The sequence below is a fragment of the Panthera pardus genome, unplaced genomic scaffold (genome assembly GCF_024362965.1).
Source record: "Panthera pardus isolate Hobbes unplaced genomic scaffold, ASM2436296v1 HiC_scaffold_17, whole genome shotgun sequence".
NCBI classification, from domain to species: domain Eukaryota; kingdom Metazoa; phylum Chordata; class Mammalia; order Carnivora; family Felidae; genus Panthera; species Panthera pardus.
The window spans coordinates 32,098,837-32,125,243 of NW_026526732.1; the positions used below are offsets into that span (position 1 = coordinate 32,098,837).

Below are 26,407 nucleotides of genomic sequence, written 5' to 3' on the forward strand. Positions count from 1 at the left end.
TTCCATGCGGGACATGGGCATCTTCTGTCCTGATGGTCTTGTGCTGGCTTTTTCTAGAATTCTTCCCTCTCTTTCCGAGACATTTGTCTGGTGACAGCATTAGTACCTGGTGGCCCCAGCCTCCTCACCACCCTTCACCCCATGCATGTTATGTAAGCGACCTCTGCCCCCTTTCTCTAGCATGAGGAGACTACAGAATCACCAGATCCTGTGAGTTTCTCCACTCCTACTCACGATGACTCAACAAACAAGCTGTCTCTCTGGAAGTTGTTTTGATCCTTATCTTTTAATACCACATGATTTTTATTTCTTTGACCTCTTTAGTCTCTCTCCTATCTCCCCCCCCCCCCCCCCCACTTTATTTACCATGACTTATAAATGAGGAGCTCTGATAGACTCACTCCTCAGAGCAGCGACTTCCTCATCTAAATTCTTTCTTTGGAGAGTGAAATCCTTCTTTTGGCTTCAGCTAGCATTCCTGAGTCAGCAGAGTATAATCTACAGGTGAGCAAAAATGTTTTTTTCTTCTTATGGGAGCCAGTTTGGCCACAGAACAATGGTTAGGACTGATAGTTAAAAAAATAAATGTTTTATTAAGTTCTGTGGCAAAAATATATACATTCTTACAATGTAAATAACTGTACCAATCAGATTCACGTCTGTAGAAAGTTGAAAGTGTTCTAGTCAGTAAGTATTAAATAACAAGAATTCAACTGAGTAAATTTAAAGACCAAATTGGCTTCATTCAGTGATTTATGAGTCCAGCAGCATTTCATCTAGGGGGGAAAAAACAAAAACAAAACTCCATTGAGGTTTAGAAAAAGGAAGGTTTTTAAAGGCAGAGAGGGAGTGGAAAAAGAAAAATTATTATCAAACAATGCATTATTTTATTCAAGGTGGCTCTCCTACGGGGAGCTTAAGGATTAAGTTCTAGTACAGCCCAGGAAATTTCAGGTTGTCTGGTTAAAGTTCACATTTCTGGGAGAAGCTGAAGCTGCCAGTTAGGTTAGGTATTAAGTCTTGGCGGGGTTTAGAATAAGTGACTCCGTTTTGGAACTGCTGTCTTCTTTTTAACAATATTAATATCTAGGCATATATATTCAGTAGCAACACAGAGGCAGATTTCTTATCTTTTATCATACATAACATACTCTAACTCTGACTCCGATCCCACTTCTGATCACCACCTACAATTCTGACACCCAATTCTGAGGTGGGGGAGGAGGGTCCCACACCATTAAGCAATTGTCTGACACCAGCTGGAGGTCCTACAATTCAACTCAATTCTGATACTATATACCTAGAGACAGTGCTGGGTCCCACAGTTGAGGGGCTTAGCCCCACAAAACTGCCCTCTCCCCACTTTAGACGTCAAGCCCAGATTGTCACCTGTGCTTCTGACTGACTGGTTATACAAAGGAGGGTCCAAGGACCCCCTCCTTCGGTTTGGTTAATTTGCCCTAGTGGCTCACTAGAACTCAGAAACATTTTACTTACTGGATTACTAGTGTAAAAAAAACAAAATTCAACCGAGTAAATTTGAAGATCTAATTGTCTTTGGAAATGATTCATGAGTCAGGCAGGCAGCCTCCCACTGCAAGTGGAGGGGAGCTCCCCGGAGCTAAACAAGAAAAAGCTATTTAAAGGCAGAGAAAGGGCATAAAAAGAAATAAGTAGAAAAATAAAGTAAAATAAAATAAAATGAAATGAAATGAAATAAACTAAACTAAAATAAAATAAAATAAAATAAAATAAAATAAAAAAGAAGAAGAAGGAGAAGGAGAAGAAAGGAATTTATTAGCAAGGAATGCATTGTTTAGGCCAAGTTGCCCTTCTAAGTGGTCTAGAATTGACCAGGAAATTTGATGTTGACTGGTTACAGGTTACATGGGGTAACATTTGGGGTGTTGCAGTTGCAGTAGGTTAGGTAGTAAGTCTTGGTTTACTTGATGGGGTTTTGGGGTGATGATGGGTTGGTCCAGAGCCAATGGCCAAGGAAGAATTCTTGAAGACATCTTTGGTGCAAAAAGGTGATTTTATGAAAGCACAGGGACAGGGCCCGTGGGCAGAAAGAGCTGCACTGGGGTTGTGACGGGTAACTGATTATATACCTTCAGGTTGGGAGGGGGTCAGGGATAGAGTAAGTCTCTAAGGTATTTTGGAAGCAAGGTTTTCAGGACCTTGAGGCAGCTGAGCTCCTAGAGGGAGGTCACTCTGTCTGTTTCAAGGACTTGTCGATGGGCCATAGGCAGTAAGGGGATTTACTTTTTCATTTGCCTTTGTTTCCCACATCATCATGGCAAGTACTTAAACCCCCTTCCATCTTGATGAGGGTGATAGTAGGGCTCCAGGAAACAGAGTCTATAGGTTTCTGGAGATTAAGCTACGGATAAGATTGCTTTTTTCTTGCAGTTTACTAAGTTATCTGTAAACTGAAGGCGACTCCTGTCCTGCATGACTGTGATCTCTATCAGTCAACCATTTGCTTTCTTTCCTTTCCCCTGTTCTTGGGCAGCCAGGGGTGTCTGAGAAATATCACTCATATCCCACCTAGTGATGGCAGGGGCTTCTGTTAGCCTGTACTTTGCCCTCAGCTTGCCCCAGGCTCCCTCATCCTACTTGATTTGGGGCCTTAACCTAAGTGATGCCATTTTGGGTCTGTGATTTTCTTTTTAACAATCCCCTCCTTTTGATCAGACTTTCAACTTACCTGAGAGATGTGATCAAAATTTAAGGCAGTAATGCCACTGCTCTGAAGTTCTTGAAGCTTTTGTTGATTCTTTGTGTGGCGTTCACAGGTCATGACTTTTTTCTTTACCTCTGTGATATCTGCGGATTATGAGTTTAGGTTTGCACCCTGTAAGTCAGTCATCCTTGGTTCCTTTGCTGATGCATTTAAAAATTTTGAAAGAATATCAGGTACCAGGAAGGCTATTATGATTACTATAAGTGGGATAATTCCCGACGTTTGGAGTGTACTTTGAAGTCATAGTCCCTGCTGTTGGGTCGTTGAGCGCAACAGTCAAGAAAGAAACCTTGAAACATTTTTGGTGCAAAAAAGGTGCTTTTATTAAAGCCAGGGACAGGACCCAGGGGCAGAAAGAGCTGCACTTGTGATGGTGAGGTGTGACTGATTATATATTTTGGGGTTTAACACGCAGGGATTTCTGTATGTTAAAGAAAACTTCTAGGATCCCGGAGGTCTGGCTATTGTCAAGCTAAGGTTGCTTTTCGTCTCTAGCAAAGCATTAACATTAAGGCAGTTTGTGAGTTCCTTAAGGAATGTCACACTCTGCAGGTCTCAAGTATTTATCAATGGGCTGCAGGTTGTAAGGAAATTTTATTTGCATTTTTTTGCCTTTGGTCTCTTCATTATTCTCTTCCCACCCCCACTCTCCACACCCCCCCCAACAATTTTGACCCTTAAATCTTTGAGATTGCTGAGGTGGAAGGTCTTGTCTTCTGTAACCTTTTCCTATGTAGAGATGTCCCTACCTATGGGTCAACATTGGTCAGTTGGGGAATTTATATAAAGGAGTTACGAAAGGCAGAGGCAGTCAAATCCAAGACAGACAACACACATGAATCTCTTTCATCTGTCAGCTTGAAGTCATGGAAGTGAAGGAGCTTAGGCACCAGGCAGGGAGACACTGGAAGAGACCACAAATTAAGATCAATATTATTATGAGAAAAAGAAGCCTAATAAAGAGACCTGTGGTAGTTGGACTGAAATTTTCCTTCCGTCCAGGAGTTTAACCAATCATTAAGGGAGAGAGAAGGATGATGTAAAGTGCCAATTTGGGGATTCATATCTTTTAGCAATCTTGTTATGTGTCTGTGATAATCTGGAATATATCTTTTAAATATTCTGGAATATATACACTACATTCCGTTTTGATAATGGCACAGGTAACTACTTGTGCAGCTGTTAAAGCAGGTAAGGTCATTTAATTTTGTAGAACTGCTTTACATATCTGCTTAATGTCAGCACTGAGTAAGGAAATACTGCTTTGTGAGTCATTTAGTGCTTTTACAGTTTATTGATTAAGGGCTTCCATATGCCAAATGACATTCTCTAGTCCCATTGATGGAACAAAGATGGACATTAAGTGATCATATCGGTGAAGTATTGATCGTGTCCATTGTTGTTTTAAATTTGGAAGATTAGTCAGGGTTGTCATGGTTTTGATAATACACCCATAAGCCCAAGCAAGACTCAAGGGGCAATGACCTATTATCCATCCTGGAGGAAGCCAGGGCCATAGGTTAGATCCACATAACCATTGGATCCCGTTTGGAGCTACCCATCCAATTCTGGGCTACCCTGTCCAATCAGTAGCAAACCAATCAGAAGTAAACCAATCAGTAGTCTGGAATACAATGGTTTGAGAACAGATTTCTAGAGATAGCCAGCCCAAATGTCATGTGCTGTTTGTCCAGGTATCATATATATGGTTTCTTTGTTTCCAGTGTAAAAATGCCTTTTGACTGAGTTGTCCAATGAAGGGGTGTGAGCCATAAATATTAATCCCAGATTTGGTATATATATTGTCCTGGGTAAATTGATAAGTAGAGTTTTATGATCTAGGCACTCCTTGATGGGCATTAACTAGTGGGCTTGTGAATTCAATTAAAACCTTAGTAGTTGGAGGGTATGAAAAAGTCTGGTTATGACCTGGAAAGTTCCAAGTCATACTGATCATGGGCCAAGAAGAAACATTATGTCTAATGATAGAATTATCACAATACATGCTAGTGTTAGGATTATGTATTATTCTAAAACATAAGTGCATAAGCAGTACTAAGCAGTGCCTTGTAAAGGAGAAACACATCAGGGTAACCCAGACATACGTGACATGGGCAAAACTCCACATATCCAACAATCTATTTGATTCTGAAGTCCAGTATAATGTTGTGCCCATTGTAGAAAGGAATTGTCTATTAAAATGGGTGCACAGAGAATGAAAAGAAATTATACAACCTACATCGTCATTTGACATCTTCTACAGGTCCACAAGAGTAAGAAGTCACATTAGTTTGTTCATTGTTTCCTATGAAGGAGTTACTGGTTTTATTCTAGATATGTGAGTTCAGGAAGAGTGTCCCTTTAATTTTATTGCAGTGGGAGTACATAATATGGCCTGATATGGACTTGGGGTTTAAGCCCTCTACTATATTTGACTTCCAATATTTTAAATAAACCATGCCTCCAGGGCTTGCATGGGGTAAGCTTTCAGTTATAGTTAAATTAGATTTGGGGAGCATACGTTTGGTATATGAAGTAATTTATGAATTAACCTGGCTTCAAGTGAGTAATTTAATAAAGTATTATAATCTTTATCTAATAACAGGTCCACTGTAAAATGGTTTTCCATATAAAAACTCAAAATAGCTTAGTCCTATAAGTTGTTTTGGAGCAGTCCTCATTCTGAGATGTCCTATTGGTAAGAAAGTAACCCAATTTTCTTGGATCTCCAGACTAAGTTTAGTAAGGTGTTGTTTTCAAGTATGATTAGCTTGGGGCACCTGAGGGGCTTTGTTGGTTGAGCATCTGACTCTTGATTTCGCCTCCGGTCATGTCTCAAGGTTTGCAAGATCGAGCTCCCTATCAGCTCTGCACTGACAGCATGGAGCCTGCTTGGGATTCTCTCTCTCAACCTCTTTCATTCTGCACCACCCCTGCTCATGCTCTCTCTTTCTCTCTCTTAAAAAATAAAAATAAAAATAAAAATAAATAAATAAATATTTTTAAAAACTGAAGTATGATTAGCTTTCTCTACCTTGCTCCAGTATCTGATGGCCACACCTCTAGCATGGGATCTTACCTTGTCCTTTGTCTGATACCTGCTTTTACTTTGGCTCCTGGTTAGTCTGGCATTGTGGCGAATCTGTGATAGTGGCAGCCAATATTTGAGCCTGTATTTGTCCCTGCAATTTAGCTCTTCAGTCCTTTTCTTGTCTTAAAACCATACTGCTATTATTAAAAATTCCAGTAGTCCTACCTCAAGAAGCAAGAAAATTCTCATATACACAGCTTAACCTTACACCTAGGAGCTAGAAAAGGAACAGCAAAAAGGAATGCTGAGGAAACTCAGCAGAAAGGAACTAATAAAGATTAGAGTGGAAATAAATGATATAGAAACAAAAACAACAACAAAAAGCCCAGTAGAACAAATCAGCAAAACTAGGAACTGGTTCTTTGAAAGAGTTAACAAAATTGATAACCCCCTAGCCAGACTATCAAAAAGAAAAGAGGAAGGACCCAAATAAATAAAATCATGAATGAAAGAGGAGAGATCACAACCAACACCACAGAAATACACACAATTATAACAAAATATTATGAAAAGTTATGTGCCAACAAATTGAGCAATCTGGAAGAAATGGATAAATTCCAAGAAACATACAAATTTCCCAAACAGGAATAAATAGAAAGTTTATTCTATTTATTCTATTTATTCTAAATAGAACAGATCCGTTACCAGAAATGAAAGTGAATGAGTAATCAAAAATCTCCCAAGAAACAAAAGTTCAAGGCCAGATGGTTTCCTAGGAGAATTCTACCGGACATTTTAAGAAGAGTTAATTTTTCTTAAACTGTTCCAAAAAATAGAAATGGAAGGAAAACCTTTGTTCCAACCTCATTATAAGAGGCCAACTTTATTTGATTCCAAAACCAGACAAAGCAAAGTTGGAGGCATCATGATTCTGGACTTCAAGCTATATAACATAGCTGTAATCATCAAGATAGTATGGTACTGGCACAAAAACAGACACATAGATCAATGGAACAGAATACAAAACCCAGAAATGGACCTACAGCTATATGATCAACTAATCTTTGACAAAACAGGAATATCCAATGGAAGAATGACAGTCTCTTCAACAAGTGGTGTTGGGAAAACTAGATAGCAACATGCAGAAGAATGAAACTGGGCCATTTTCTTACACTATACACAAAAATAAGTTTAAAATGGATGAAAGACCTAAATGTGAGACAGGAAACCATCAAAATCCTAGAGGAGAACATAGGCAGCAACCTCTTTGACCTTGGCCATAGCAACTTCTTACTAGACATGTCTCCAGAGACAAAGGGAAACAAAAGCAGACGTGAACTACTGGGACTTCATCAAGATAAAAAGCCTCTGCAGAGTGAAGGAGACAATCAACAAAACTGAAAGGCAGCCTATGGAATGGGAGAAGATATTTGCAAATGACATATCCGATAAAGGGTTTGTATCCAAAATCTATAAAGGACTTATCAAACTCAATAGCCAAAAACCAAATAATCCAATTAAGAAATGGGAAGAAGACATGAATAGACACTTTTCCAAAGAAGACATCCAGATGGCTAACAGGCACATAAAAAGATGCTCAACGCCACTTATCATCAGGGAAATGCAAATCAAAACCACCCTGATGAGATACCACCTCACACCTGTCAGAATGGCTAAACTTAACAACCCAAGAAACAACAGGTGTTGGCGAGGATGCAGAGAAAGGGGAACTCTCTTGCACTGTTGGTGGGAGTGCAAACTGGGGCAGCCACTCTGGAAAACAGTATGACATCCCTCAAGAAAGTAAAAATAGAACTACTTTACCATCCAGCAATTGCACTACTAAGTGTTTATCCAAAGGGTACAAAAATACAGATTTGAAGGGTTACATGCACCCTGATTTTTATAGCATCATTAGCAAGAATAAGCAAACTATGGAAAGAACCCAAATGTCCATTGAGTGATGAATGAATAAAGAAGATGTGGTATATACATATATAATGAAATATTACTCAGCTATCAAAAAGAAGGAAATCTTGCCATTTGCTGTAATGTGGATGCAGCTAGAGTGTATTATGCTAAGGGAAATAAGTCCATCAGGGAAACAAACCAAAAGAGACTCTTCGAATAGAGAACAAACTGAGGGTGGTTGGAGGGATGTGGGTGGGGGATGGGCTAAAGGGGGGATGGGCATTAAGGAAGGCGCTTGTCTTGTTGAGCACTGGGTGTTATATGTAAGTGATGAATCACTAAATTCTACTCCTGAAACCAATATCACACTACATGTTAACTAAGTAGATTTTTTTTAAAAAATTGGAGAAAAAAATAAAAAAATAAAATTTACCCTTCCCCCCCCGGAAAACTAAAACAAACAAACAAAAAAACGAAAGCAAAACGAACAAACAAACAAAATTAAAACAAAAAACTCCAGGAGGTACCTCTAGTAGACACTGGGTGGGGGTTTGAGGCCCTAAAGCCACTTTAGTCAATTTTTGACAGATGTCAGGTGCCAACTGATTTTTTATAAAATGTACGTTCAATGTAGTTGTTCACTCAGGTGAGGTTGGGTCCAGATTTATATATTTAAGTATGGCTTCTCCAAATGACCCCGAAATAGAGCTGGATTTTCATCAGCTCCTGGAGTAATTTTCTGAATTTTAGCAAAGTTTACAGGTTTAGAGAATCCTTTTTTCATTCCTACTATTGAACAAGTGATCATATGGTCTCATGTTTTCCTTCTCATCCTACCCTCCTGGTAATTCCAATGTGGTTTGGTATTTGGGCCAGCATTACCCTACTACATAATGATCTTTATCTCTGGGTGCTAGCTCATCAGCAAATTGTTGAGCTCTTGCCCAGAAGGTTCTTTTCCTGAGGGGTGCAGCCATGAGTTAATGTGATATATATATATATATATATCACATTATATATTGATATATATATGTCAATCTTGCCAGGTCAAGTGAAACATAATAGAAACTTGTTGAAAACCCTCAATAAATTGAGAAGAGTTTTCAGAATATCATCCTAATTGTTTTGTATGAGTCAAGTCTTCCATGAAGAATGGGATGCGGGTTCTAATAGTGCCCATTTCTCCATGAACAACGTCCCTAAGGGGATATAGTCCAGATGTAGGAGAAGCTCCTGGAAGATGGGGGATTCTGCTCCTGTTATGTCCAGCCAGGCTGGGAGCAGGAGAGTCTTTAGGGTTTGTAAGGAGGAGGGATAATAACAGAGCCAATGTTCTCCTTGTTTGAACTGGCCGGTGATTCCTCCAGTAGCCCAGGTTTGTTAGGAGGAGGGGGCCTATTTACACAATCATTATCCAATATGTCAAGAGTAAACCTTAAAAGAAAAAAAAAAGAGGGAAATCTTATGTTCCTATAAAAGTGCGTAAGTTTGTTACCATAATTGCCTCCCCTCCCCTGGTTCCTGGGTTGCATCCCATTCAGAATAATGTCGAGGGTTCCTGGTGTTCAAAGCAACCAGAGGCATCCCTCGAAAAGCTGTTTCGAACACCAGCTTGTTTACTGAAGTGATGTTGACGTCTCTTTGCTTCCCTATTTTTTTTTTTTTCCGGGACACAATAGGTGCCAGTAGATGGACCAAAGGCAGACTGCCATTTTAACCCATGGAGATGCTAAGAATTTGCAAGAGCAGAAGTACCTAATATTACAACTTAAGTACTCAGTAGGGGACATTGATGAGGAATAATAAAGTGGAAATCCATCACGGTCTAAGCGACATTCCGACACATGTAGTCTTTAAAACTGACTTCCCCACGTAACACTCCCTGGTTGCAACGGTTTTAAATTCAGTTGCGTACTGGTTTCAGCTGGCTTTAAGCAGAGGTCTTTTGGCCAGAAGTGACTAGACTAGAGATGTGGAGGGGATTGCAGTGACCAATGAGGAGGAAAACTGATATTGGAGTCTTAAGATTGGCAACCATCTTAGTGACTTAGGTGACTGTCCTGTGCCCAAGAAAGACAGCTTTGTATAAGAATAGGAATGAAGAGAGGGCATCAAATATCTGGATAAATATCTGGCATAAAAAGGTGCTTTCGTTAAAGCGCAGGGACAGGACCTGTGGGTATTGAAAGAGCTGCACTGGGGTTGTGAGGCATGACTGATTATATATTTTGGAGTTGGGGTGGTAGAGATAATGGAAGTCTCTAAAAGTATTTCTGGATGTTAAAGAAACCTTCTAGGATCCTGGAGATCTGGCTATTGTCAAGCTAAGGTTGCTTTTCGTCTCTAGCAAAGCATTAACATTAAGGCAGTTTGTGAGTTCCTTAAGGAATGTCACACTCTGCAGGTCTCAAGTATTTATCAGTGGGCTGCAGGTTGTGAGGAAATTTAACTTTATCTACATTTCTCTTGCCTTTGTGTTCCTCATCAGTCCCCTAGGCCCAATCTAATCAAAACCAAATAAAAAGACCTCACAGAAGGAGTCACCTTTTTAATCCAAATGGATCGCTTTGTGACCTTATGTAACGGAGTTTTAACTTCTGCAGAAGTGTTAATCCAGGTATAGCAGGAGAAATTGGTTACAGCAGACACCTCCTTGCTCAGCCAACAGATGATCAAGGGCTATCCTGTTATCAAGAACAACTTTAGCCAGACCGTCTAAGGATCTTTGTTGGGAAGCTATTGCTTTCGCAGTGGATTCTGCAACAATTTCAAGAATTAAAGAGGAGCTGCTGATCACAGCCTCATTTATATTTATCCCTTGCCAGAGAAGTCGGAACCTGCCAAAGGAGTGAGTCCCGAATCACGAGAGCCTCCTGGTAGGCCTTTTCTAACTTGATGATATAAATTCAGGGGAGTCAACCAACGAGATGTAGGGGGTCATTTAGATTTCAGCTTCCTAGCCTGAAATAAAAGGTTGTTGTTCTCAATTCCAGAGGTCACCCATCTCAGAAATGGCCTGGGAGATAAAGATGAGGGGGTTATTTTTCCCAGCCAATTCCAGAGGGAAGGAAGGGGAAGAAGTGAAGAAGAGTGAAGAAGGACAAGGGGTTTCATGTTCAATTAAAGGAGGAAGTCTATCTGGCATCTTGGGTGGAAACAGTCTCCCTCAGCTACTTCTCTTCCCTGTCACTTTGATTCAGAGCTCTCTAGTGTCTCCAGGACCAGGGGTCAGATTGAGTCTTCTTCACCTGTGCAATATGTACCTAAGGCTCTACACCTTCTAGTTTTGTAGCCGTGTCAGTGGTCAGGAACACCTGGTAAGCTTCTTTCTAACGGGGCCGGAGGTCTTGCTCTGATGACATATTCAGAATACCCAATCACGGGGCTCTAAACTGGGACCAACGGGATCCTTTGAATTGGGACCCAGGAAGGCTTCTTTACCCTGTTGATGACAGGCTTGAGCATAAGGCATTAGAGACTTACAGTAGTAGTGGCCATAATAGCATGAGACAGCAAGGAATCAGCAAAAGGTTATATATTGATAGAATTCAAGAAGTTTGCAAGGTTTTCATTAAGGCTCAGATGCTTCACCCAGTGAAGGGGGTGCCTTGATCACTGGAGATTAAAGAAAGTATACTCAAAGTGGGAAACACAGTTTTCAGCAGCATCCCACCCCCATCCCATGAGAGCTTCGACTCATCTGGGAAACATGCATACAATAACAAGGACATATTGGTAACCCCTACTAAGTGGCCATTGAATGAAGTCTAGCTGTAGGTAGGGGTTCAAAGAGTCTACAAGGAGATGGTCTGAGGACACTGTAGACAAAAATCAGTTTTTTTCAGGATTATGGGTCTGACACGTTAGACATTTTGGTAGACTGTTTTTGCAATTTTAGAGAGGCTTTCCCACTAATGTCTATGTATAATTTGAGTCATCTTAAATGCACTACAGTGGTTGAAGGAACACAAAAATCAAAAGAAGGGGTTTGTCAAGGACCTGGCAAAAACGAAGCAACCATCTTGGGTTTCCGATGGCCCCAACTATTTACAGCCATTTAATTTACAGCCATTGTCTACCCACCTCAATTTCTCTGATTCAGGGGCAGACTGTTGCCATGTTATACGGATATCAGGATGACAACAGCCTGGCAATGAGAAACCATTTTTGCAGAAGCAGAATGGACCTCATCCAGCTGTGCTATAATCATTATAGATTCTGTTGCTGCAGGCTTGTCACGGAAGCCAACTTGATCACATATTGAAAGTTCTTTCCAAATTCCTTTTTTTTTCTATAAACCTTCTATAATTTTCTTTCTTTAACTCAGATTTGTCCTAGGTTTTCCCTCTTTAAATAACCAGCCTCACTTTAGGACAAAATTACTTTATTTTCCCTCAACAAGAATGCATCTCTGTATCTCATAATTTTTTTTCACTGAAAACATCCATCTTATTTTCTTTGCATACAAAGCTTTTTCCCTTATTATTTCCGGTGGTCTAATACATTACATTCATTAGAATTTTGAAGTCTTAGAAACCTTCATTTCTAGTGAACATTAAGTAGTGATTGTGAACTGTCTGTCTTAGCACAGTTCTTCAGATTTGCACATTTATGAATATATTTCATAATTTTTAGAAGCATATGCCTTTTTAAATTTTCCAGTGGAGCATGAACAGATCAGGACATCTTTCAGTTTCTCTGTAACTAGAAGTCAAAAATACATAAACCTACATTTAGTAATTAATGTTTTAGTATCTTGTTTTATTTGGAAGTGATCTAGATATTTAATGAATTTATGTATGTATGTATGTATGTATGTATGTATGTATTCTCCATACCCAGCATGGAGCTCAGTGCGGAGCTTGAACTCGTGACCCCGAGATCAAGACCTGAGGTGAGATCAAGAGTCAGACACTTTTTGGACTGAGCTACCCAGGCGCCCCGATATTTAACAAATTTAACTGAACTCATCGTTTAACCTAACTCAGCAACTTTTCAAGGTTCTAGGTGACCAGTAAGATTTAGGAAAATTATTTAAAAGTTTAGTTTATTTATTTTTTTTATTTTAGTTATGCTTATTCAATTTACTTGTTCTCAACAATTTATGCTTAGGTTACTCATAAAAACTTTGTGATACATCAAAGTCTGTCTTCCAAGTAATTTTTCTTTTTTGTTAATTATTTTATTTTATTTTTTATTCTTTGAGAGAGAGAGAGAGCACAATCGGGGAGAAGGGCGGAGGGAGAGTGAGAGAGATAATCTTAAGTAGGCTGCATCCTCAACATGGAGCCTGACACGGGGCTTGATTCCATGACCCTGGGATCATGACCTAAGCTGAAACCAAGAGTCTGATGCCCACCCAACTGAGCCACCCAGGCGCTCCTCCAAGCTATTTTTTTTTTTTAATATTCTGTAACAGAGATAATACTGATTTATAGGACTTTAAGTAAACCCAGGCAGAATAAAAGTTTTAATTTTATTTTGCTGATAGCTCTGAAGACATGTTTATTTTAATCAAACCAACAACCTTAAACCAGCTTTCATATCGAATATTTTCCTGGATCACATGAACTTGAAAAAAAACACTTGGGTTAGTTTCTATCTTTTTTGGAGGTTTAGAATGGTCAGTCCTTATTAGCACTGGTCTTCAAACCAACTAAATAGAGCTCTTTTGAAAATTAATTTTGCTACAAATATTTGTGGAGATTTTTAACATTTGTATTTGTTCCTAAATTAATCTTAAGAAAGTTGTGTTGGGGTCTGGGCACAAGAGCCCTTTTAGCAGTTACTTTTATTTATTTATTTATTTATTTATTTTTTGAGAGGGAGAGAGAAAGAATCCCAAGCAGGCCACACATTCCCACATTCTGTGAGACATACACATGTCGTATTCTGACATGGGGCTCCAATTCACAAACCGTGAGGTCATGACCTGAGTCGAAATCAAGAGTCGGACGCTTAACCAACTGAGCCACCCAGGGGCCCTGGCAGTTTATTTTAAAAAAGACTCTTTTTCTTTCTTTTTTTCCCCTTCAGTCTCAGGTAGTTTGGGGCTATATTTACATTGCAAAGACATGATAAGATGTGTAACTTTAAGGGGAAGAGAAAAAAAGGGAGTTCTCCCAAGAAGGACTTTGGTTTTCTAAGGCCAATGATTTACAGGGTTTTTCAGGTAAAGAAGAGAAGTTTTGGGATTGGTAAAAGAATAGGCGAATTTGAATAGCCTGTAGACTGACTTTTGTTTTGTAAAAGATTTATAAGAATGTTGTTTTTAATTCCTCAAAGAACTGGGTTATAAATTAAATGACTTTATAGGTTAATCCATCTATCCTACTACATTATCCTCTTTTTTTTTTTTCTTTCCCTCTGGATACATAGCTTTGTTGTTTTTTTAATCCCAGTATAATTAGCATACAGTGTTATATTTGTTCCATGTGTAGAGTATAGTGATTCAACAATTGTATATACATTACTCAGTGCTCATCGTGATAAGTGTACTCTCAATCCCCTTTATCTTTTTCACCCATCTCCCCACAGATCTCCCCTCTGGTAACCATAAGTTTGTTCTCTGTATTTATGAGTCTTTTTTTTTTTTTGTCTCTTTTTTTTTTCTTTGTTGGTTTGTTTTGTTTCTTAAATTCCACATGACGAAATGACATACTATTTGTCTTCCTCTGACTGACTTATTTCAGTTAGCATTTGCTATATAGTTCTCTTTTGTGACCTCCTTTGCTGCATCTGAAAGGTTCTGAACTGTTATATTTTCATTTTCATTTGCTTCTATGTGTTTTTTTTTTATTTTTTCTTCAATTTTCTGGTTAACCCATTCATTATTTGGTAAGATGTTCTTTAACCTCCATGTATTTGTGGTCTTTCCAAATTTTTTCTTGTGTTTGATTTCATGTTTCATAGCATTGTGGTCTGAAAATATGCATGGTATGACTTCAATCTTTTTGTACTTGCTGAGGCCTGATTTGTGAGTCTGTATGTGATCTATTCTGGAGAATGCTCCATGTTCACTCAAAAAGGATGTGTATTCTGCTGCTTGAGGGTGAAATGTTTTGAATATAATTATAAGTCCATCTGATTCAATGTGGCATTCAAAGCCATTGTTCCCTTGTTGATTTTCTTTTAAGATGATCTGTCCTTTGTTGTAAGTGGGGTGTTAAAGTCTCTTACTATTATTGTATCGTTATCAATGAATTTCTTTATGTTTGTGATTAGGTGATTTATATATTTGGGTGTCACCACATGGGGGGCACATATATTTACAATTGTTAGATCTTGTTGGATAGACCCATTTATTATGATATAGTGACTTTATCTCTTGCTACAGTTCTGTTTAAAATATAGTTTGTCTGATATAAGTATGGTATGGCTACTCCAGCTTTCTGTTGATGTCCATTAGCATGATAGGTGGTGCTGTATCATCTCACTTTCAATTTGGATGTGTCTTTAGCTCAAAGTAACCTTCATGCCAAAATGGCCCTTCTTGGGACAGCCTCCCTTTTGCCCTACAGTCCCTTTGTCTGAAACTTCCCTGAAGTTTCACACATTAATAAATTGAGTTGGTAGATGATTTCATATTTTCAAACCAGTCTCTTAGTCCTGACAACAGGTCAATTTAGTTAAACTCATTTCAGGAGGTCATGATAAAGGTATATTCTCAAAGTTTGGCCTTTGGTATAAACAACCAGATATTAAATAAGAGACATTTTTATGGAAACAAAAGAAAACAATGGTTAAGGTTTGTATCAAATTATAGAGCAATTTCTGAGTTTTGAGGGTAGCCAATCAAGAAGATTTTTATATGTCAGGCTATCTTTTTTTTTTTTAATTTTTTTAATGTTTACTTATTTTTGAGAGAGGCAGAGACAGCGTGTGAGCGTGATCGTGACCTGAGTCAAAGTCAGAGGCTTAACCAACTGAGCCACCCAGGAGCCCGTCAGGCTATCTTTTTGAGCGGTCCACAGAGCAAGAGGCCTGAAGATTGTTTATACATGAGCTATGGTGGTGATTTCTCTAAAATTTATACCAAGTTGTTTATATTATTTGTAGAGCTTCAGAAATAAAGGCAGTTTTAGTTTTTAAACGATTTCAAGTCAGAAAGGTGAGAGAAAAAAAATGTTAGTTTGGAGAGTCATAACCAGGCATTGGAGAACACTAGAAGAAATCAGAATCTGGTCCAGTTTATAAGAAGCAGTATTAAAATCCAATACAGTAAAACCTCGTGTTGCGAGTAACTTGCTCGTGAGTGCTCCGCAAGATAATATTTGCTTATCTTTTTTTTACATTTTTTTTACATTTTTACATTTACATTATCTTTTTATCTTACATTTTAACTTGATAAAAGAGAACTGTCTTACAATATGAGTAGCACATGATGCTGAATGCCACATGATCATAAGTGAGCCAATGGTTCTTCTCTCTCTCTCTCTCTCTCTCTCTCTCACTGTGCGATTGTGGGTGATGGTCTCCCATGCTTGGATGCTCAGTCTCAGGCCACGGTGTTTGGCAGAAATCAGTGGTTTTTCAGAACATTAGAAAGTGCCCATAACTGGCACTAGTGTGTTTTTTATCACTTCATAGCAACTATGGGCAGTCCTCTACTTTTCCATACAAGAGTAAGCTTAGGAACGCTTTGCTTCATTCTAGGTCAGGCTGCTTGCAGATATAGACCCTTTCCTCTGCTGCCTTATTGCCAGTTACATTAAATACAGTATATGACACTGTACTGTAGTCAACATCCAGTGAAAGTGAAAATCATCCTATACAATAACCCTCTTCTCTCTTGTCTCCCTCACACCAGTCACTAGGGTTTTCAAAGGTAAGTGCAGGTTAATTTGTTTATTTTTCTTTATATTTTGTATTTTATTATTTTGTATTATATTACAGAATTGTAATTATTTTTATATGAATATTTTTGGGTTGTGGAAAAAATCATCTGAGTTTCCATTACTTCTTATGGGGAAATTCGCTTTGATATACTCACGCGTTGGATTACAAGCGTATTCCCTGAATGAATTATGCTCAGAAACCAAGATTTTACTGTACTTACAAAGATGTGTTGAGGAGGAAGAATTTCCTCTGCTATTCAAGGTCCTTCTAGCTGGACTAAGAATCAAATGGATATGAGACGAATGACAGGAGAAAATCAAATTTAATTTCATACATACAGGGAATCCACACAGGCATGAAATTCCTAAAGATACAAAGGGAAGAAAGATCATCAGCAGGAAGCTGAGGACATGTTTGGAAAACCATGCTTGCCTATTGTGCTGATAGATTTATTAGGTAGAGAGAAATCTCTGTTAATACCTGTTTTCCTGATGCAGGCAGTGGAGGAGGAGATAAAGAGTTTTCCTGAATCTGTTGGGTCTTTTGCTTTTAACTCAAAATAATGTTCATGCCAAAGTGGCCCATCTTGGGGCAGCCTGCCCTTGGCCCCGGCAGGTAGCTCATCTAAATTTAATTTTTCATTATCCTTTTGCAGTGGATCTTCCAATGAAACTATTTTGAAATTTTGAAACTTTTTGCAGGCGTCTGCTTGCCAATTAAAACAGGTATCCCATTCTGTTTACTTTGAGAACCTTTACTTTCAAGTGTACTCCTTAGATGGCCTTACCTAATTGAAACGTTCTGCATCATGGCCATCATAATTCTATGTTGTTTTGATTAAAGTTTTACCATTTCTGTAGATAATCACAGCCCCCAGCACCATAGTTTTTAGACATAAAATAAGCGGGTGTTCCAGAAGGTGACATGCTTGACTCTTCTGATTTTAAGAATCCCATTAGCTAAGTGTTTGTTCACAGGACACAAGACAAACAAACATGGGCACCTTAATGCACCAGCGGTAAACAAAAGTTGTCACTGTGGACTGGCCAAGGGAAGGCTGTGCCCACCACTAGCAATTCCCACTGTGGACTAAGCCAGCAGAATTCATTATGGAGACTGCAGACGGGAACTGGGGAAAGGACTAAACCGGGAAACCCCAGTAAATGGGGACTTCAGTGTGGAAGTTAAGAAGGAATCCCAATGTGGAATTGCAGACTGATCAAAGGGCTTAGGACTGGCACTCCATTAAAGCTTCCTATCTGTCTAGACCGACCTGTTGACCATGGACTGGAAAGCCAATTAGGTCAGGAGCTCGAATGCAAAAACAGCAGAGCTTAACTGAGAGGGACTTACCAATGGCCCTCAGAAGAAGCAAGACAGTGAACTCAGAAGTGTTCACAGAGCATTATACCTGTGTTTCTCATTGCTCCCAAATACAGTCAGAATTGTGCTTCAGATCCTGACAGTGCCCCCAAATCTGTTAAAACAAAACAAAACAAAACAAAACAATTCAGCTGAGTATATTTGAAGATCTAACTAGCTTTATTAAATGATTCATGAATCAGGCAGCATTCCATCTAGCAAATAGACGGGAGCTCCCTTGAGCTAAACAAGAGGCAGGTTTTGTAACTGAACCAACGTTAAGTTTGCTCCTTGGTGAGTCAGAAATTGAACTGGGTTGAGTTGGCACACAAAGAAAGATTTATTTGCAGCAAATAAGGACATTACAGGGAATGGCTTCCAATGCAGTGACTCTCCAAGCAAGGGTGAATGGATTCTCTTTACTTAGATTCAGGGTGAATATTTAGATTAGGAAGCCTCCCCTTTGTATGTAGAGGTAGTCATAAGGTCATGCACATGCCTTAGAGAAACATGCCTATACGTGCATTGTGTGTTATGTCAATGAGGTCTGTGCTCTTCCTTGGGCAGAGATTTTAGTATTATAATGAGGTAAAGGTAGTTTTTGGTCATTCTGGAGGTCACTCTATGGTCCTCCTGTGCAAGTGCAAGTCAGAAGTTAAGCTCAAACTGGTCTTGTTGGTCTGGGCTGGCTGGAGGTCTTGTCAGGGCCTGAGGAGTGCTTTTGGTTTTTATTTGTCTGAGTTAGGAGATAAGCTGGAAAGAAGAGCTTACGGAAAGATGTGGGACAAAGGTTGGTGAGTACAAGCAAGTGGGGAGTGAGGGTCAGGTCTTGGGGGTCTTGCAGGTAACAGTTTTTGAAGGGAGAGAGAAAGCATAAAAAAAAAAGAAAGAAAAAAGGAATTTATTACCAAGGAATGCATTGTTTAGGCAAGGTTGTCTTCCTAAGGGTAGTGGTAGGGGCCTATCAGTAAATTTTCTAGAATTGACCAGGAAATTCCGTGTTGGCTGGTGAATGGTCACATCCTTGGGGTGTTGCAATTATATACAGGTTAGGTATTAAGTCTTGGTTTACTGACTTGGGGCCCTAAGTGATGCCATTTTGGGGCCTGTGGCTTTCTTTTTAATATTAGTTTCATTAAAAAGGATACATGGAAAGGATGCACAGGGCAAGGTATGGGGAAGGGGCACAGAGTTTCCATCCCCTCTCCAAGCGTGCTGCTCTCCCCATACTTCCATGTGTTCGTCAACCCCAAAGCTCTCCAAACCCCTTCATTACATAGGCACTCATGATTAAATCATGGTTCTCTTGCATTGACCTCCCTTAGATCATCCGGAACAACTGGATTAGCTGCAACAACTGAACAGATAACCAATGAGGGAAGTAAATTATCCAAAGTTCTATCGAAAGCTGGTGGCAGTCCTGGGGTGATCCCTTAAATGGCACATTTGTTAGGTCTTTTGTGTACCAGGTATTGTGCTGGGTATTGGGTACATAGAGAAATGCAACAGGCAGTACCCACCCCATTCGGTCTTTGTTCTCCTCTCCTTTCTCCTGTTTCTGGCTCTTTCCACTTGGGCTGGGCAAGATGTGCTGCTGAGTTCCTTTTGGGGTTTGCTACCTGGGTTGCTGTCAGGGAAACCCCAGATGCTGGAGGTCTTATTCCAACACCAGGCAGTGGGATGTTACATATTCCCTCTCAGCGGGTAATCATCTCTATCCTTGCAGGTTTGGTTGGATGTCTGGTGGTATTAATTAAGATTTCTCTCTACCTAAAAGATTTGTTGGGGTTGGGGAGGAAAGTGGTGCCTGGGTGGCTCAGTCAGTTAAGCGTCCAACTCTTGATGTGGACTCAAGTCATGATCTAACGATTTGTGAGTTCAAGCCCCTGGTCCCTATGGAGTCTGCTCAGGATTCTCTGTCCCTCCCCTGCTCATGCTCATTCTCTCCTCTCTCTCTCTCTCTCTCTCAAAATAAATAAATAAACTTAGGGGCGCCTGGGTGGCTCAGTCAGTTGAGCGGCCGACTTCAGCTCAAGTCATGATCTCACAGCCTGTAAGTTTGAGCCCCGCATCGGGCTCTGTGCTGACAGCTCAGAGCCTGGATCCTGCTTCAGATCTGTGTCTCCCTCTCTCTCTGCCCCTAACCCACTCACATTCTGTCTCTGTCTCTCTCAAAAGTAGATAAAAATTAAAAAAATTTTTTTTAAATAAATAAACTTAAAAAAATAAGTTTTGTTCAGACCAAGGGCAGGCCACTCCAAAGTGTGCCACTTTGGCATATTATTTTAAATAAAAATTACTTAAGAAACAGCCAATGCAAAAAGAACAGTCTGACTCCTCCTTGTCGTGAGAAAACAAGAGGGCAAATCTCTTGTGTAAAAAGGTAGTCTCTCTGTGCCTGGAGGTAAATAGATTCTTATCACCAGAGATAGGACATTTAGAGCCAAAAAGGCTATTACTTTTTATTTAATTTACTACCGTAGTCCCTAAATTCTGTTTAGAATTCCTGACTCATTGAAGTTTCCAAAGTTATGTTTCTTTGTCCTGTCAATTCCTCACCACAGATTTACTTCCCCTTTGTCTAAAAAGTTGAGAAACTGTCTGCCTTGGTAATTTCTTTAGGACTCAATTTCATTATTGGGACTCTGTGTGCACGTATTAAAGCTTTGGCTCCCCCCCCTCCACCCCTCCCCGTTAATCTGTCTCATGTTCATTTAATTCTTAGACCAGCTGGAAATCTTTGAAAGCAGAGGAAGTTGTTCCTCCCCTATGGTTGGCGTGGCCAGCTGGATCAACTTCCGCTGGATATTTGCTCCGAAGATTCTGCAGCTTTGAGGTCTTGGGAGATCTGACGTACAGCCGGCAGAAGGTAAGATTTCTTACCATGCCAGCCTCCTGGAATCTGTGAGGTCTGGTGGAGTGAGAGTGATGACAGCGTTTCTCTCTCTCTCTGTCTCTCTCTCTTTCTCTCTCTCAGATTGGATTAGTAAGAGAAAATATTTCTGGAACTAGTTTCTTTGGCTTAGTGACTCTCGGTAAAAATTTGGTAGAGTACTGTTTGGTTAGTGATCCCTTTCCTCCCAGAGGTGGTCTTTTTTTTTCCCCCTTGGTCTGTGTCTTTTGTGTTATTTTTCCTTAAAAGGGATTATTGTAGAGAAGAACTCAAGCATAGACCCTACCAGCCTGCTGTGCAAGCTGATCCCACTGAGTGATGAGTTCACGGTTTCTCATCAGACAGTGTCAGTTCGGACGTACTTTGCTGTGAATCCCCTGTGTCATAACCGGATGAGGGTTTTCCTTTCATGTTGTTCTATGTGGTAAGAGCTTGGCTTTGTGATCAGTGAGAACATTCTCTCTGGCATTCGGAGGGTGCATTTACTGGGGTGCACTTCAGTGGCCAGTTGAATACAGTGGGGATCTGAGACACCCACGGACGAGGAGCCCTCTCTTTCTCCAGCTGTGCCAGCTCTCAGGGGAATTTGTCATAAGAAAATGTCTTATGTCTAGACCATAAGGACCTTTGTCCTCTCAACTTTCATTGCTTGTTAAGTGCTAGAAAAATCCCATTCTGGCAGCACCTGCCTGCTGACACAAATTAGTGGGTCAGGAAGCTTTGCACCTTTTGTGGGAGGCTGGAGACACAGGATATACCACGTCACTCTTCCCTACTGTCCCCCAAGGCCTTTGCTTTCTTAGGCTATTCTTGAGAGTAGACTTTTGGATCATGGGAACTTCATCAACTATGCCCTCTCTAGGGATGCCTTTTGTATCTTTGGTTAAGCCATGAAAAGACTTACTGGTTTGAGTCACTGTTAATAGTAAGATCTTACTCATCAATGACCAGAAGATGAATCTTTTAAATTAGCTAAATTTTAAAAAAATCTTTATAGAGAGCTCTGAATTGTCTTATTAGTATAAGGCTAGCCTTAGGGACTCGCTTAACAAGACAAAGAACAGAAATTAAACTTTCCACTCCGTACAAGATTTGTAGACAGCATTCCAGCTTAATCTCAAGTTCAAAGTATACAAATTACTCATAAATGCTGAAAGCCAAAAAGTAAATTTAGCAGAAGCACCTGAGACAGGCAGTAGGGCTTGCTTTGCTCTAATCAGGCTCTGCCACCTTTAGGCATTTCTATGCAATGACCCTGCCCCCAACAACCATAGAGTATTCATGTACTTTGAACAGCAGCAGATCTTTTAAGTTAGAATGCCCCTTTTCCTCCACTTTCAAAAGACCCTACCAGCTTGGATTAAGTTGGCTAAGCATCCAACTCTTGATCTCAGCTCAGGTCTTGATCTCATGGTCATGAGTTCAAACCCTGCATGGGGCTCCACCCTGGGCATGAAACCTACTAATATTTCAAAGAAAAGATCCTACCAAATTTAGAGGAATTGGCTTAATGGCTAGTCACAGCCTCACTCACAGAGAACTTGACTGGTTGCTAAGGGAAGTTTCTTTGAGCTCATGATTATATATATGGTTATTAGGCATGACAGAAGGCCCCCTGGAACTCTGCCCCCCTTCACAGAGGAAGCAGAAGACCAAAATTTCTCCTAGGCCCTCCCTCAATTAATCAGTGGAAGGCTGATTCTCAAGGCTTAATATAATAAAAGCTCAAGGTTAAATTTTGTACTTAGGGGGGGAAAAAGGCTTTTATTAGAGTGCTTTATATAGAGTTTACACAGGCATAAAGGTTTTGATTCCTATTTTCGTTAATCATCTCCCTGGTATAAATATATAATGTTTAGCTAAAAAGGCAGGATGGGCATCTGGGTGGCTCAGTTGGTTAAGCATCTAACTTCAGCTCAGGGTGTGATCTCACAGTTCATGAGTTTGAGTCCTGCTTCTTTCTCTCCCCCCACCCCCTTCTCCTTCTTTCTCTGCCCATCATGGGATTCTCCCTCTCTCTCTCTCTCTCTCTGCCCCTCACTCATTTGTGCTGTCTCTCTCTCGCTCAATCTCTCAAAAAAAAAAAAAAAAAAGAGGCAGGTCAATCCTTTGATATTCAGGGTGCAATCCAAATCTTTGGGGGAATTAAAAACAAGTGTCTTTATCTTATAAATCTCTACAAAACTCTAAAAGCAAGTCACACCCACCGATCTTTACTAATCTCAAATCTCACAATCTTTCCTATTCCTCTCAAAATGCTTATAGATATTATAAAAGATCAGGATATTGGAGCAAAATTGTCCTAAGAACAGAAATAAATTTTAAATAGCAATTAGCCCACATTTCTTTAAAAAACAAAACAAAACAAAACAAACTTGCATTCTTTCTCTGTCCCTTAAAATTATAAATTTTTATCATACCTTTGAAATGTAAACACAGCCCACAATTGCCTGAGACTGAAGGAAAAAGGCAGAGAAGAGAAAAGGTCTTTTAAAAATACAAACTACTAAAATGGCTCTTGTGCCCAGGCTCTAACATCTCTGATAAGAGGACAATATGTCCCCAAAAGTCCACGTTGGAGAAAACTTGGATGCTTTCTCTACGTCTTTGTGATATCAATTTTCTACCGAAAAGCCATCCTTTGAAATACAAACTCTAAAAAAAAAAGTTTCTCATCAGAAGGAAGACAGAGAGAGAGAGAAAAGGTATGTCAAAATCAGACCCATGATGTTCTCTCCACAAAACAAAAACGATAAGATCTTTGTTTACACCTGTAAGTATGTTTGTATGTATGTCCATACTGTTAAATCAACGAAAATCCAACAGAGTAAATTTTAAAGATCTAATCGGCTTTATTAATCAATTCATGAATTGGGAGCGTCCCATCTAACAATTAGAAAGGAACTCCAGAGTGCTACAGAAAAGGAACTGTTTTTGAAAGCAGAGGTGGAGTGGAAAAAGTTTCTAGCAAAGCATCCATTGTTGTAGGCTTGGTTGCCCTCCTAAGGGAAATGGAAGAGGTCTATCAATAAACTTCTTTTTTTTCAACGTTTTTTTTTTTTTTTTTTTTTTTTTTTTTTTAATTTATTTTTGGGACAGAGAGAGACAGAGCATGAACCGGGGAGGGGCAGAGAGAGAGGGAGACACAGAATCGGAAACAGGCTCCAGGCTCCGAGCCATCAGCCCAGAGCCTGACGCGGGGGTATCAATAAACTTCTTGTGCTGACCAGGAAATTCCATGTTGACTGGTTAAAGGTTGCATTCCTGGGGAATTGAAATTGCAGTTAGTTCAGGTATTTAGTCGTGGCTTACAGACTTGGAGCCTTAACCTAAGTAATTCCATTTTAGGCCTGTGGTTTTCCTTTTAACAACACATATGTTGTAAGTGTGAGATTTTTTCCCTACATCTGGATGGTATTACTAAAATTAATTTGTAAAAGAGCCCTATTTAGTTGGTTTAAAGGCAAGCGCTTATTTTCAAGTTCATATGATCTGGGAAAATATTCAGTGTTAAAGGTAATTTAAGGTGGTTGGTTTAATTAAAATAGACATGTTTTAAAATTATCACCGTTAAAACTAAAACTTTTATTCTGCCTCAGTTTAGTTCAAGTCAAATAAGTGGATACTACCTCTGTTGTAAAATGTTTTAAAAATATAATTAGCTTGGGAAGATTTTAGTGTCTCATGTAGTTTTTATTGGTAACCTACGCATGACTGTTAACAACAAGTAAATTGAAGAGATGTAACTTTTAAAAGGTTTTTAGGTAAACTTTTAAAGTAGTTTCTCCAGGGACACCTGGGTGGCTCTGTCACTTAAGCAACCAACTTTGGCTGGGGTCATGATCTCATGGTCCATGAGTTTGAGCCCTATGTTGGGTTCTGTGCTGACAGCTCAGAGCCTGGAGCCTACTTTGGATTCTGCGTCTCCCTCTCTCTGCCCCTCCCTACTCACACTCTGTCTCTCTCTCAAAAATAAATAATAAACATTAAAAAAATTTTTTTGAGTAGCGTTCCCAAATCTTTTTGGCAAGTTGAAACCTTGACGTTTTGCTAAGTGATAAGTTAAGTTGAATTCATTGACTATCTGGGTCATTTCCAAATAAGATAAAATAATAAACATTAAATACTAAACATAGGTTTATCTACTTATAATTTCCTTATTATAGAGAAACTAAAAATAAATTTGGATCTGTTAGCAACCATGTTTTGTGCTTTATTAAAAGATTGCACTATGAAGAAACACATGTTTCTAGAAGCTATGAAATATATTCAGAAAATTGCCAATCTAAAAAATGCTGGAGAAACAGACAATTCACATTTTTTACCACTTAGTTTTCACTAGAAATTAGTTTCTAAGGGTTAAAAGTTGTGATTAATGCATGTGATTAAAGCTGTTAAAAATTAGGGCACTTGGGTGGCTCAGTTGGTTAAGTGTCAGACTCCTGATTTTGGCTGAGGTCATGATCTCACGAACTGTGAGATCAAACCAGGTATCCAGCTTGGCATTGACAGTGTAGAGCCTGCTTGGGATTCTCTCTTTCCCTCTTTCTCTGTGCCTCCCCTACTCTCTCTTTCTCTCTCTCTCTCAAATAAATAAACTTAAAAAAAATTGTAAATGGCTAAGATTAGAATACATTTATTTAAGAATAAGTTTTCGTATCACAAGTACACTCATGGAAAGAAAATTAGAATTTGGTTTTTTCCTCTGTTAAAAGAAAAAAGCTTTCTTAGGTGATTTGTTTGCTTTTTATTAGAAATTGTAATAAAAAATTTCTTTACCTCTAATGTAATCTGCCTAGAAAAAGATTTTGTGTTTTGTTTTAATCAAATCTTTGATCATTCAAGAACCGAGTCTTCTTAATATTAAAAGAGCTAAGATTTGTTTATAACTACGTAATCCTCTATATGTGCCTTTAAAATTTTCTGTTGTCAGAGGGTGCCTGGGTGGCTCAGTTGGTTAGGCATTTGACTTTGGCTCAGGTCATGGTCTTGCGGTTCATGAGTTTCAGCCCCAAGTCGGGCTCTGTGCTGATAGCCTGGAGCCTGTTTTGGATTCTGTGTCTCCCTCTCTCTCTGCCCCTCCCCCTCTCATGCTCTCTCTCTTTCTCTCTCAAAGAATAAATAAACATTAAAAAAAATTTAAAAATCTTTTATTGTCACTTTGTTTAAACTGATAAGTAGTTTTATAATGATCTATGATCATTCTTTAATTAAATGTTTGAAACTTTTGATATTTTTTGATGACCTTCCCAAAATCAAATTTTTTTTAAGACTTTATTTTTAAGTTATCTCTACACCCAACATGGGGCTTGAACTCACTACCCTGAGATCAAGAGTCACACACTCTTCCAACTGAACCAGCCAGGCACCCGCCAAAATTGAGCTGTAAAATAGTGTTTTGACTACAAGCTAATTGAAATGTTCCAGAGGGCCCCTGGAATAGTTCGATGATTCTATTTCTCATCATAAAAGAGAGATATTAAACTACTTAGGCGTTCTTGGTATGTTAAATTACATAGGAGGTATTATCAAATAAGTAATACTAAACTGTCTTGTATTTGTGTAGATATATGTTACTAAAGTCAGTACTCTGGAAATTGTATGAAACGCCTAGAAATCTGATATG

The 26,407-nt window shown here is 39.3% G+C and overlaps 1 protein-coding gene across 4 annotated transcripts in view; it reads left to right on the plus strand.

Annotated features, from left to right (window-relative positions):
* Nucleotides 1-371: 371 nt before the first annotated feature.
* Nucleotides 372-26,407, plus strand: part of LOC109249916 (pantetheinase) — an 83,773-nt gene continuing 57,737 nt past the window's right edge. For 3 of the 4 annotated variants that reach the window (XM_019420552.2, XM_019420550.2, XM_019420554.2), the window contains exons 1-2: nucleotides 372-504; nucleotides 20,614-20,757. The gene's annotated coding sequence lies outside the window, so the exon portion shown is untranslated. Of the gene's footprint in view, nucleotides 505-20,325; nucleotides 20,498-20,613; nucleotides 20,758-26,407 lie in introns of those variants that run through there. The other variant, XM_019420551.2, reaches the window with a different exon arrangement.